Source organism: Elephas maximus, chromosome 1, assembly GCF_024166365.1.
Source record: "Elephas maximus indicus isolate mEleMax1 chromosome 1, mEleMax1 primary haplotype, whole genome shotgun sequence".
Lineage (NCBI taxonomy): Eukaryota > Metazoa > Chordata > Mammalia > Proboscidea > Elephantidae > Elephas > Elephas maximus.
The window spans coordinates 114,357,075-114,370,532 of NC_064819.1; the positions used below are offsets into that span (position 1 = coordinate 114,357,075).

The following is a 13,458-nucleotide window of genomic DNA, read 5'->3' on the forward strand; positions in this document are numbered from 1 at the left end:
AAAGGGTATAGACACGGCATCTGATACTCGTGTGTGTGTGTGTGTGTGTGTGTGTGTGTGTGTGTGTGTGTGTGTGTGTGTGTGTGTGTGTGTGTGTGTGTGTGTGTGTGTGTGTGTGTGTGTGTGTGTGTGTGTGTGTGTGTGTGTGTGTGTGTGTGTGTGTGTGTGTGTGTGTGTGTGTGTGTGTGTGTGTGTGTGTGTGTGTGTGTGTGTGTGTGTGTGTGTGTGTGTGTGTGTGTGTGTGTGTGTGTGTATCTAAAGAGTGGTTTTTATCACTTGTTTTCTGTGGACAATGAATACTTACCTCCAGCAATGAGTCTTAATTGACAAGTTACTTTGATGCCCTTAATTAAAAGCTCTACTGAACAAATTAAATAGCTGTTGGGAACAGGTGAAATAAGAAGATAATTTTTATTTGATTCTCTATGTTAATTCTAAGTTCTGTAGGAATCATAATTGTCTAAGTTCTTTCTTTTTTTTTTATATTTCCAGTGTAAAATATACTCTCCCTAAATGTCAGTTTTTCCCAAGTATCCTGCATTTGCTATCAAGAAATGTCTATGAAAGAAAAAAAAATCTGTGTGAATTTAGATTGCTTATTAAGCACAAAATAAATCAGAGTCTTTTTTCCTTCTGTTTCTATCTCCTCCTGCTCTATTTTCTCATATGCTACAATTCCTCTGTACTATTAAATATTACACTATTTAACAGCAGTGAAAACAAAAAAATTAAATGCCTTGGTTAAAAATAAACAAAAAAACTGTAAACATTTTAATCTTCTACTGCTAAAATGTCTATCAAGACACATCCAAAGTTTTGCCATTTAATCAACAGTAATAAACCAATTTTAAAATTAGATTATTTCAGTTGAAGCAACATTTTGTCCTTAGATTCCCCCTCCCCTTGGTAAATAAGAAATCCTTAACACTTTCATCTTTGAATTTGAAAATGCCATAAACTAAACCCAAGAGTCTGGCTCCCAGACATCCTCTGGGGTTTAACTACTAAAGTAACTCCTAAGCTTCACCCTTCAGCCAAAAATCAGACAGGACCATAACACAAACAGTAATACACATAGCTCAACCCTATATGAGAATAATGGGCACATCAGCCCCAGGGCAAGGATGAGAAGGCAGGAGGGGACAGGAAAGATGAACAAATGGAAATGGAGAACTCAAGGTCGAGAAGGAAAGAGTGTTGACATGTTGTGGTTGGCAACAAATGTCACAAAACGTCATGTGTATTAATTGTTTAATAAGAAACTAATTTGCTATATAAACCTTCATCTAAAGCACAATTTAAAAAAAAGAGAAAAAAAATGCCATAAACTTCCCTTTTTTTATATATACATTTCTGTGTGTGCCCGGAGATGTCGATAACAGGAATAAACAAATATTAGACTTCATTTCAAGTTGTCTCTTTCCCAGGGGACTCCTTTTTAATAAAATTAAACATCTAGGAAGCTTTCATCTTTAGGGAGAGCATGCCTGTGGAATTCAGCAATGAATAAAGTCAACAAAAGCAAGAAATTTTATTCTTAATGTAGCCAGAAACATCACTTTTGTAACTGAACTGCAGGAGAATTAAAACTGCTCTCACCACACTGAGTTTTATCAGGTGCAAAAAAAAAAAAAGAAAAATATATTTCATCTAATTTTTAAAATAAACGTATAACTGTATACAGTAAAGATGATTTCTCTGGTCCAAGGAACAGTTTTATTTACATAGCATTGATCAAATGATGAGTTTTCAAGGTTAGTTAATAGAAAATCATGCCTAATATAATAATTTTCTTGGAAGTGAGATATTATTACACATTTGGCAGTAGTATTAGAGATAATTTGGCAACCTCTCCATTGAAATGTGGCTGCTCTCACAAAAATGGGTACCCAGAGGGATTTCTGTGAATACTCTAATTCCATTGTTATGCAAAAGAATTACTCTAGAGAAGTATATCACTAACTTTTTAGTATTTTAGTAGACAATATTGGAAGTCAACAAAATCTAGCAATCATGGGCATAGTTTGGGAAAGAAAGGTGGAAAAGCTTAGAAGTAGAAACCTCTATTGGCAGATACCACTATTTGCCCCCTAATATCCATTCTCCACTTTATTCTTACTCACAAATTTGGTACATGCTGACAAGTTGCCAACTAAAATTAACATTTTTCAGCCTCTCTTGCAACTATAGTAGCCATGTAACACATTTCTGGTCAATGAGGTTATAAGTCATGCTTGGCTTTTAGGAAATGTTTTATATTACTAAAACTAAGCAATTCTCCTTCTTGTCTAAAATGTGGTCTGTAACTGTAGCAGCCATCATGAGACTGTGAGTATGACAGTCACACCCCAAGAATGGCAGTCATGCTGAGGCTACTAACTCAAACCTGGACCACTGGCCACCGTAATTCCCTTTTTAGCTAAGCCACTATATTCAGCTTTCTGTTAGATTCTGCCAACTGTATGTTCTAACTGATAACCATCTTTAGTGTTACTGTTAAAAAATTAGAGCAAACTCCTTGAATAAGGGCAACTACTTGTTTATCATGGATCTTAGTCATATTGATGGAAAAAAAAACTATATTTAAAAAAAGGCATGTGCTTCTGAAATGGTAGTTCCCTCTGATTTTTGTGTCTAGAGGGGCAAAATGTCATAGAATCCATTACGTGATGAGTAAAAGTGGGATAAGTTAGTGTAAAAATGAAAATGCCTCCTATCAGATGCTTAAGAGTCAAAGAAAGAGACATCCTAATGAGACATCTTAAATGGTCATGGATGAAACCCTTTCCATCCTTTTTCATAAAATGGTTCTTCAGCTAATTATGTTATTCTTTCTCCATGCACATCTGACAACCATCTGGATCTCAGAAGTTCTAAAACTCTGTCTGGGCATTAATAACGCAAATGTTTCTCAGAAGTCATGGGAATGTTGGTCATAGGTGATGAAAGCTAAAGAACAAGTATCTAGACTTTCCAAATAGATGGATCTGTTACAATCTCTATTTCTCAGTCAGATTGGAATAAAAAATTCTTACTGTATTTGCAACAATTTCCCTTAAGTTTTGTTGAAAACTTCCCTTGTTCATTTTGTCAAGTCTATGCAATTGATATTTGCAAACTATGTTACAACTCATAAACAAAAGCTTATCACTTGCAGGTAAGCAGATCACTTTTGAACCATTTAGATCAATCAGGCTTACCCAAATTTTGAGACCCACGCATCTGCGATCAATCAAATTATAAAATATACTTGTTAGTAGTTAACTAGACTTGAAATAATCAGTACAAATAAAACAATGAACCTCTTAGAAAATATTTAAAAGTAATTCAATTGGTGGGAATTTTGCTTCAGTAATTAAAAAGAAACTACAGTTTAAATAAAGACAATTCCACCGGAAGCCCTGGAGTTGGGGCCCTTCAAAATACTTTTTAATTGAGGTAGGAGATAGGGCTTTACCCCTACATCCATTAATAATTGGATGTGGACTGCCTTGGAGAGGGGAACTATCTTTGAGTAATTCAGTTCCCATCAATTAGGGCAGTTCGAAGAGAGGGAAGCAGCTTGATCTATCAGCAGTCAACACTCCCAGTAGCTGAAGGAACGAATGCATTGACCGAAATGGGATCTGAGCAGTGCAGTACAGAATCCCCTAAGGTAGCCAAATCAGTCTTGGTGAGAAGAGTCTATTTTGTTGACTTTTACATAGCTGCTTTTGCCAATTAAGAAAGCACTGGGTAGTTGGGAAAAAAAGGATGACTAATATCCACTAAAAAGCCCATGGCCGTCCAGTCAATTCCAACTCATAGTGGCACTATAGGACAGAGTAGAACTGTTCCATAGGGCTTCCAAGGAGCAGCTGGTGGATTTGAACTGCTGACCTTTTGGTTAGCAGTCATAGCATGCCATAGCTCTTAACCACTGAGCCACCAGGGCCCCAACACCCCCAGGATGAATTATTTTTTCCTTCTGATCATTGAGATTATCGTCTGTTGAAGACATTGATATGCATCACACACTGTGCATGTACTATATACCAGTCATCTAAACATCCTTGCTGTCAATTTACTAATCTTGTTCTTTCCATGTCCTTGATCTGCCTAATCACTAAACATCCTTGCTGTCAATTTACTAATCTTGTTCTTTCCATGTCTTGATCTGCCTAATCACTGTGGAGCTCTGGTGGCATAGTGGTTAAGAGCTACATCTGCTAATCAAAAGATCAGCAGTTCAAATCTATCCCGATGCTCCTTGGAAACCCTGTGGGGCAGTTCTACTCTGCCCCCAGGGTTTCTATGAGTCGGAATTGACTCGATGCCAATGGGTTTGGTTTTTCTGTTTGTTTTGTTTTTGTTTTTGTGAATCACTGTAGGTTTGTACCTCAGGCCCTCTTTCTGCTTGAAGTAGATGACCAAATGCACAATCCAAAGTGCTACTCATTTGATGGATTTATTTTACTACTTTCTGGACCAACATTGCTTGCTCTATAGAGCTACATCTCTAAACTAGTCTTTACTTTTTTCTTAGATATGGATTGAGAGAAAAGTAGGGCAAAACAGTAAAAAATAGTACCATGGGAGTCTGAGTAACCTGATTTTACTTCTGTATCTTCTGGACTTGCTCATACTTAGTCCCATATACATCATTTCCACTTTTCACAATACTTTTGTTCATATTAAATCATATGGAAATGTCAGATAGAGTCCCTAGGTGGTACAAAAAGTTAACGCACTTGGCTGCTAACGGAAATATTGGAGGTTTGAGTTCACCCAGAGGCACCTTGAAAGAAAGGCCTTATGATCTACTTCTGAAATACCATCCATTGAAAACCATATGGATCACAGTTCTACTCTGATGCATATGGAGTCACCATGAGTCAGAATGAACTTGATAGCAACTGGCAGTCAATGAGATAACCTCCAGTTCAAGAAGGACAAAATCACTTGACTACATAGCAAGCCAGGCGCTACTTTTTAGTTGGTGGAAGTGATAGGGTAGAAAGAGAGTTTCAGAGTTACCCTAGACTTGCAGCATATGATGGTAGTGATGATATGAGGGGGGAAAGGAGAAGTTGGTTAGACTAGGCAATGTATTGAATTGCAAGCATGATAATTTGTTTACTTTAAATGTGCACCTCATGAAACTTTGACAGAAGATCAGTTCTCTTCTGTCAAATCCCTCTCTATTTCCTGAGTGACATAGCAAAAGTATAGACTGAGAAGTCTATACTTTTGCTATGTCACTCAGGAAATAGAGAGGGATTGAGGGGCTAATGAACTGAGGGTCAGATCAACTGACTCAACCGTGGTTATTCATGTGTGCAGAGTAGAACTTCTCCATAGGATTTCCAAGGCTGTGATCTTTCCAAAGCAAATCACCACGCCTGTCTTCCAAGGCACCTCTAGATGGGTTAGAACCACCAGCCTTCCAGTTAGTAGTCAAGTGTTTAACCATTTGTGCTACCCAGGGACTACCAGCTGCTCAGCAGTCACCAGTAAATGACTGAGATGAAATTGAAATGCAGAGTCTCTAACTCTGAAGCCCGCACTGCTCCTACCAGCTGGCTCTCTCGTCCTATTTTGCCAACACCACAACTTTGCTAGGGCTAGACTGCACTTAAGTCATTAAAGACATTCTGTGAAACTTTTTATCATGCAGTTATTTAAGCAAACCTAGAAAGTCTTGGTTCTGTGAGAGGTATGGAGAGCTCATTAATGCAGATATATGCTGAGTTAGAGAAATTTGCTAAGAAAATTTTCAAGGCTTCTTGCCATGAAAAACCCCAGAGAATAAACTAGAAACATGTTCACTGAGATGGGTAAATTTTACAGCCCTATTTCTTCACATTTATGACTTTCAAACACGTCAGCATATGTCAAAAATGTAGTTATTAGGTTTAGGAACAACATAGGGAAAATCTTCCAGTCAGGGAAAACATTTGTGTGTTGAAAGCATATTCTTTTTGATTAATCTACAAAAACCATTTTTCTTTTCAATGTAATGACTTCAATTTATAAGACAAAACACTGCTATTTGAAACTTATTAAATGAAGTTTTTGCAAAACAGAACGCATAAGAAGTCTTTTTAAAAACTCACAAGTTTCAGAGTAATTTTATAATTACCTTGGAAGGGTAAATAAACCTTTTTTTAGTTAATATGTTGTTGGATCTGTAGATAGCACATGTTAATTATTAAAGTGTTTTTTATTATTATACATGAAACAATTAAAACATAGTAAATCCCTTTTACATGTGCTACTTCTCTACTGACTGCCTGTGATGCATGGCTGGTACCTAGGAATATGAAAATTTTTACCAAATCCAAAGGCATTGGATAGTGAAATTCCACCACCTCATTATGTAACTAGCAGCCTATTCAGAGACTAAGCCCACCTTCTGTATATACAGAGTTGGATAGACATCCAACTGTAATGATTTCTAGGACAATGAACAATGGGAATGGATACCTTCCTATTGGAGACCTTTTGTTATATTAGATATCTCAGACTGGTGGACTCTAGCCCAAATCTGTGTTTTACTTATAAGGCCATTGTAGTATTCTATTTTGATTTAAATTTGAATACCTTTATACTAGGCAGGTCCTCTCTATTTTGATATAATACCTACTACTTCTTACTGTCTTATACTCTTATCCAAATTTTGGTACTACCTACTGGACTCTAAAAGCAATCAACTGTGCAGAGAATGCTTCAGATTTCAAGAACTCACTGTCAAAATTTTGAAGATTAATGATGTCTAGTTTTGGCAAGGGTGCATAAAAACAGCTATTCTCATATATTACAAGTAAGAGTAGCTATCAGATTTTAAAACTTGTACTTTTTACTCTATAATTCTAATTCCAGGCATATTTTCTAAAGGAATGCATGCATGTGTACAAAATTTTATGTACAACAATGTGTTTTTCTTCACAATTCACAGTAGCAAAATGTTAGAAACAATGTAAATGTCAATTATGTAAGAGTGGTTAGATAGATAGATATCACGCATATGTAAAATCGGTGAGTAATGACTGTATTACTGGCAAGGCAAGTACTCAAGACATACTTCTGAGTGCAAAAAGCAAGTTGCAGATGAATGTGTATAGTATGATCCCATTTTATAGGCAATAAAAATAAAAGATATATGTGTATAAGTATATAAATATGTATTTAAATTCATAAAATCTAATAATGATTATCTCTGGGAAGCATAGAAAGAGTGATTTTCCAAATTTTAATGTATATAATTCTAAATCACTTTAATAATCTATAATTAGAATAATTTCATATCCCACTTGTGTTATCATAATAATAAAGACAATTTTGGGAAGGAAATGTCCTCTGTTAAAAACAATCCTTGAAGGGATACAATGTTATTCACTAATAATCAATATCTTGAAATGCTTCTTAGCCCATGCAGTTGGTTCCCTCCACCTGAAATACTCTCTCTGAATTACCACCCCATGCTTCCCACCCCACATAGTTATTATAAGCTAATCAAAACCACCCAGTAGCTCCATGGAAGAAAGACCTGGTAAACTGCTTCTGTAAAGATTACAGCCAAGAAAACCCTATGGGACAGTTCCACTCTGTCACATGGTATCTCTGAGTTGGAATCAACTTGATAGCACCCAATAACAACAATTTCCAGGTCTCAGCTGAAATACCATCTCCTCAGGGAAGTCTTCTCTAACCAGTCTATTCATATGCTCTCAGTTCTTACACCCACTCCTAAAGTGGTTAATATTAATTCAACATAACCTGTGATAAGTTAAAAATGCATATTGTAACACCTAGTGAAGCCATGAAATGGGGGAGGGGGGGCGGACAAACAAGGAAGTATAGTTAAAAAGAATATATAGGAAAAAAATAGGAGAACTTAAAAATTTCTCAAGAACCCAGAATAAAGGATGAAGGAGGAAAAAGAACAAAAAGAGAAAATTAATATCAAGATCCCACCCAGTGCCGTCGAATATCAAGATAGCAAACTTAAAACCATCAATACAAATAATTTTACTAAATTTAAATGCCCTAAACACTCCAATTTTAAAAAAGGCATTCATCAGACTGGATAAAGATGTAAGACACAACCAAAGGCTATTTAAAGTGGTGCACTTTAGGTATAAAGAGGTAAAATACCCTCTCCAAAAACGGAGAAAAACGTTTATCATACAAATACCAAACGTAAGGATGTTGTAGTGGCTATATTAATATCATAAAAAGTAGGCTTTAAAAGAAGGAATATTACCAAATATAAAGAGAGATATTTCATAATAATAAAAAGTCAATTCATCAAGAAGACATAACAAGCCTAAGTAGGAATGCACCTAATAACACTGGCTAAAAAACATAAAATAATAACCGTAACACTAAAGAGAGAAATAAAAAATACATAACTGCCATTAGCATTTTTAATACTCCAGTTTTAGTAAATCATAGAGCAAGTAAATAGAAAACAATAAGGATATGAAAATTTGAAAACATTCCAAGAAAATTATCTTAATGTTTGTAGAACTGTACACCTACTAACTGCAGAATACACATTCTATTCAAGTAATTATGAGATAGTCACCAGATGGACCATATACTGGGCCTTTTAAAAAAAAAAAAGTAAAATACAAAGAATTGAAATTATTAAAGAATATGCTCTGACTGTAATAGATTTAAATTAGAAATTAATAATAAAAAGACTACTATATAAAAAAATTTTAAATTAAGCAATATAATTTTAAATCTCCAAAAGCCATTCAAAGAAGAAAAAAATAACAAATGAAATTAGAAAATAAATTTAAAAAATGATAATAAAATGCAACAAATTAAATCTTGTGGGATGCAGTTAAAACAGTGGTTAGAGGAAAAAGAGTTTTAAATACTTATTTTATGAAATATATGATTCAAAATCAGTTATCTAAACTTCCGTCTTATGAAATTTAGAAAAAAGAGCAATATAAACACAAATTAAGTTGAAGGAAGAAAATAATAATGAGAATAAATGAATGATATGTCAACAGACAAATAATTTGATAAAAATCAATGAAACTAAAGATTTGTTCTTTGAAAAGATAAACTGATAATCTTATGGTTGGATATATTAAAACAGAAAACACAACCTACCAATAATATCAATGAAAGAGGAAACACTATCACCTACAGTGAAGATGTTAAACAAGGAATTATTATAAGATGAAATTTTATGACCAATTTAACAAATCACCAGAAATGTATATTTGTTGAAAAACCCAAATCAACTAAATTTACACAGAAAGAAATAGAAAATGCCAATAGCCCTGTATCTGTTAAAGAAACTGAATCTCTAAGTAAAATCCTTCCCATAAAAATGAAAGTGCAGAAATAAAAGTGGTACCAACAAAAGTATATTTCCCATACATAAGTAAAACAGAATGCAGAATCCAAATATAGACTTACACGTATACCGTCAGTTGATTGTTGACAAAAGTGCTAAGGCAGTTCAATGGAGAAAAGATAGCATCTGTAACTTGCAGTGCAGGAACAAATGGAAATTCACTTGCAAAAAAAAAAAAAAAAAAACCCTCTATCCACATCTCGCACTTACAAAGAATTATTCTGAATAAATCATAAATATAAATGCAAAATTCATAACTAGAAGACTTCTAGAAGAAAAACCCAAACCAAACCCATTGCTGTAGAGTCGATTATGATGCATAGACACCCTATAGGACAGAGTAGACCTGCTCCCTAGGGTTTCCAAAGCTGTAAATGGTAGCAGACTACCGTATCTTTCTCCCGCGGAGAAAATGGTGGGTTCAAATCACAGACCTTTTCGTTAGAGACCTAGTGCTTTAACCACTGCACCACCAGGACTCCTTTTTAGAAGAAAGCATAGGAAAAATTGTCACCTTGAACTAGGCAAAGATTTATTAGAAAGAAAAATCTAGAACTTTTATAAATTGAACTTCATCATAATTAACAACTTCTACTCTTGAGAAACATCCTATTAAGAAATGAAAAGACAATTCATAGGGCAGGAGGAAGTATGTGCAAAATATATATCTGGCAGAGGACTGGTAAGAATATGTATGTGTATATATGTATATACTCATAACAACCCTATAGGACAGAGTAGAACTGCCCCATAGAGTTTCCAAGGAGTGCCTGGTGGATTCAAACTGCTGACCTTTATACTTCAATAAACAAACAGAAACCTAAAGATCTGCCTCAGGAGCCAAAGTAGGGGTATTAAATGAAAATTCTCATAAAGTAGAATTTTCATACCTGAAGTGGACATATCTGTATGACCTTAAAAGTAAGATAATTTGTTTTTAAGTAAGATAATTAAAAAAAAAAGAAATAATGTAGATGAGGTAAAGAAGAAAAACAAAACAGCAATGAAAGAATTAAAATCTAAATTGGAGACAATAAGAAACACAACTGATACTGCAGAAAATAAAATCTGTCATTTGGAAATAAAAATTGAGAAATTCTCACAGTGTAAAGAAAAAGTACAGCTATGAAAAATATAATGAGAGAATGATATAGAAGACTGAGAATATAAAATCAACTTTTGAATTATGATGTTCCTGTGGAAGAACAGAAAGAATACCCAAAAACATGAATGAAGAAAACTGTATATATAGATGGAGTAACATACTTATATAAAAACTATGTAAAGGGTTCGTTATGCTCCAGGAAAATTCAGTGTACAGAAAACCCACACCTAAACATAGTCTGGGGAAATTTTCTTTTCAGCAAGGATAAAAGGGGAAAATCTTGCCAGCATTAACTTAATTTCTTTTTTTTTAATTTCAAATTCTTTTGTAATTTTAAGTGACAAACGACAATGGAACACCATTGACTCAAATAATTGAAGTGAAATAGAAAGATGCTTAAAATAATCTTGCTTATGTTGTCTTACGCAGAGGTACTTTTATGGAGAGTAAGAAGGCTGTAATTTACTTCTGTTATATCAATCATATGAATAATTAATCTTTACAGGCAAAGTCTAGTAGAGCTCTTATTATTTGACTGTATTAGCAAACATGGCAAGAGGTTTCATCCAAACTACTGAGCCTTTCGGATTTCATCTGAAAGATGAGCCTTTTGAAGCACATCTTCTGATTTTTGGAAGGTAGCTTAAGCCAAAGGGGAACATGATGGGAGGCAAAAGCTGCAAGTCAAAGACCTGCTTTTTTGCTGTAGGATGTATCTCAACACACACCATTTCATGGGATTTCTGAGTGTGTGGTACAAAGTGGGAGAAGATCCTTATATTTATTTATAAGCTGACATACTTATTCTTTTGTACTTTATTTTTATTATTCTCTCAGTAGATAATTTTCCATTTAAGTAAAGTACATGGATTTTTGAGGGGTGTACCTAGCATATTTGAGCATTACTATTTATTTATTTACCTTCGTATATGAAAGAAATAGTCCAGATTTGTTCTGTGATTAGTGGTAAGAAGAAAAGCATCACACAGCATTCCAAGTGTTTCTCTGATAGCTGGGAATATTTAATGTGGCTCTGACTTTGGTGGGAGAATCAAGGAGACGTTACTGATTTTCCTAGTTTGCTATTTCTGGCCCTCAAAGACCCTGTGAGTTATGTACTATACAATAGAATATTCTTTTTGGCATTAACTGCCTTGGTATGTCAGTCACTATTCCAACCAAAATATAGTGAATCCCCTCTGAGTAAAGCATAGTCAAAAAAACAAAAAAGCAATCAAAGAATCAGGTGTTAGCTTCCAAAGAAGCTCCTAATTCAAACACAGATAGAACTAGAAGGATCCTTCATCATTAAGATGATGGCAAGTCAAAGAGAATCAGAAAAGAGAAGGGATGGAAATAAAGGAAGACCCTCCTCCATCTTCCACCAGCAGAGGAAAGGAAAGAACAGTTACATTTGACAATAAAAGTAAAAATGATGTGACAAGAAAGGTCATTTAAGGAAGGAAGGAAAATTTGAAGCAACATCTTATCAGTTACTTTCACACCTCTATAAAATAATTGGGAAAATAAAAGACTAGAACGTAAGCCATCTAAATTTAGTGCCTGAAATATCCCTGTCAATTAATACCAGGAAGATAGGTCATCTTCACTTATGTCATGGATTGAATTGTGTCCCCAAAAAATATGTGTATCAATTTGGCTAGGCCATGATTCCCAGTATTGTGTGATTGTCCACCATTTTGTCATCTGATGTGATTTTCCTATGTGTTGTAAATCCTAACCTTTGCCTGTGGTTAATGAGGCAAGATTAGATTATGTTAAGGAGGATTAGGGTGGAATGTAACACCCTTGCCCAGGGTGCATCCCTGATCCAATGTAAGGGGAAATCCAATATAAGGGTTGTGGCCTGTACCACTTTTTATCTTACAAGAGATAAAAAAAGAGGGAAGTGAGCAGGGAGGGGGGCACCTCATACCACCAAGAAAGTGGCACGAGGAGCAGAGTGCATCCTTCAGACCCAGGGTTCCTGAGCGGAGAAGCTGCTAGTCCAGGGGAAGATTGATAAGAAGGACATTCCTCCAGAGCCAACAGAGAGAGAAAGCCCTCCCCTGGAGCTGACACCCTGAGTTTGGACTTCTAGCCTTCCAGACTATGAGAAAATAAATTTCTCTTTCTTAAAGCCATCCACTTGTATTTCTGTTACAGCAGCACTAAGACACCTTACCTCTAAATCCCACCTTCCCAAAACCTATTTCTTTCCTAAGAAGAGCCAAATCTGTGCAATGAGCATGAAGTGATATTCTGGACGCAAATGCACTAGATTGGTTGTGGGATAGAACAGTTGCTTCTTACAGACAAGCCTAGCATCTCAGATCTTAATAGTATATCTCCTACCTGCTCATGTTTAACAGAGCATAAGCCAAACAGAAAGGATGGAAAGGACACCACTCATCATTTCTCCCCAATAATGGCCTCTGCTTTAGGCTGGACCTCCTTCAAGCACCTGGATAGTACTGGGAACATGAAACTTCACCAAAGCCCTTTGCACAGAACCACAGAGAGTTCTTCCTCCAGGACATTCTGAATGGGAATCAAAGCAAATTCATTGAAAGTTGGAACCACAAAGTGGGAAATTGAAGATTCCGAGTCATTATTCTACTTCATCCTCAATTATTGCTCTGGACTAACTCCTGGCACAATTTATCTGTGAAACATTCATAAAAACATGCCAGTTGAGGGAGAGATTTATTTATTAATGTCTTAGGCTGGGTTCTCTAGAGAAGCAAAACCAGTAAAGCATATATATATTAATATCAAGGAAATTGCTCACAGAGTTGTAAAGCCTGTAACGTCCCAAGTCCATAGACCAGGATAGAGGCTTCTCCTGATGCATGTACCTGCAGATGCTGGTGAACCCAAAACTGGCAGGTTTGGAGAGCAGGGCTGTTGTTCATAGGCTGTGAAGATTCCAAGATTAGCAGGCAAGACCACAGGTAAGCTCTTAGCTTAAGTCCCAAGAACTGGAGGTCAG

General features: G+C 35.5%; 1 protein-coding gene across 1 annotated transcript in view; it reads right to left on the reverse strand.

Moving 5' to 3' along the window:
* Positions 1-9,435: 9,435 nt before the first annotated feature.
* The window catches only part of MMUT (methylmalonyl-CoA mutase), a 68,007-nt gene continuing 63,984 nt past the window's right edge, over positions 9,436-13,458 (reverse strand). The window contains exon 14 of the mRNA XM_049893877.1: positions 9,436-9,522. The gene's annotated coding sequence lies outside the window, so the exon portion shown is untranslated. The remainder of the gene's footprint in view (positions 9,523-13,458) is intronic.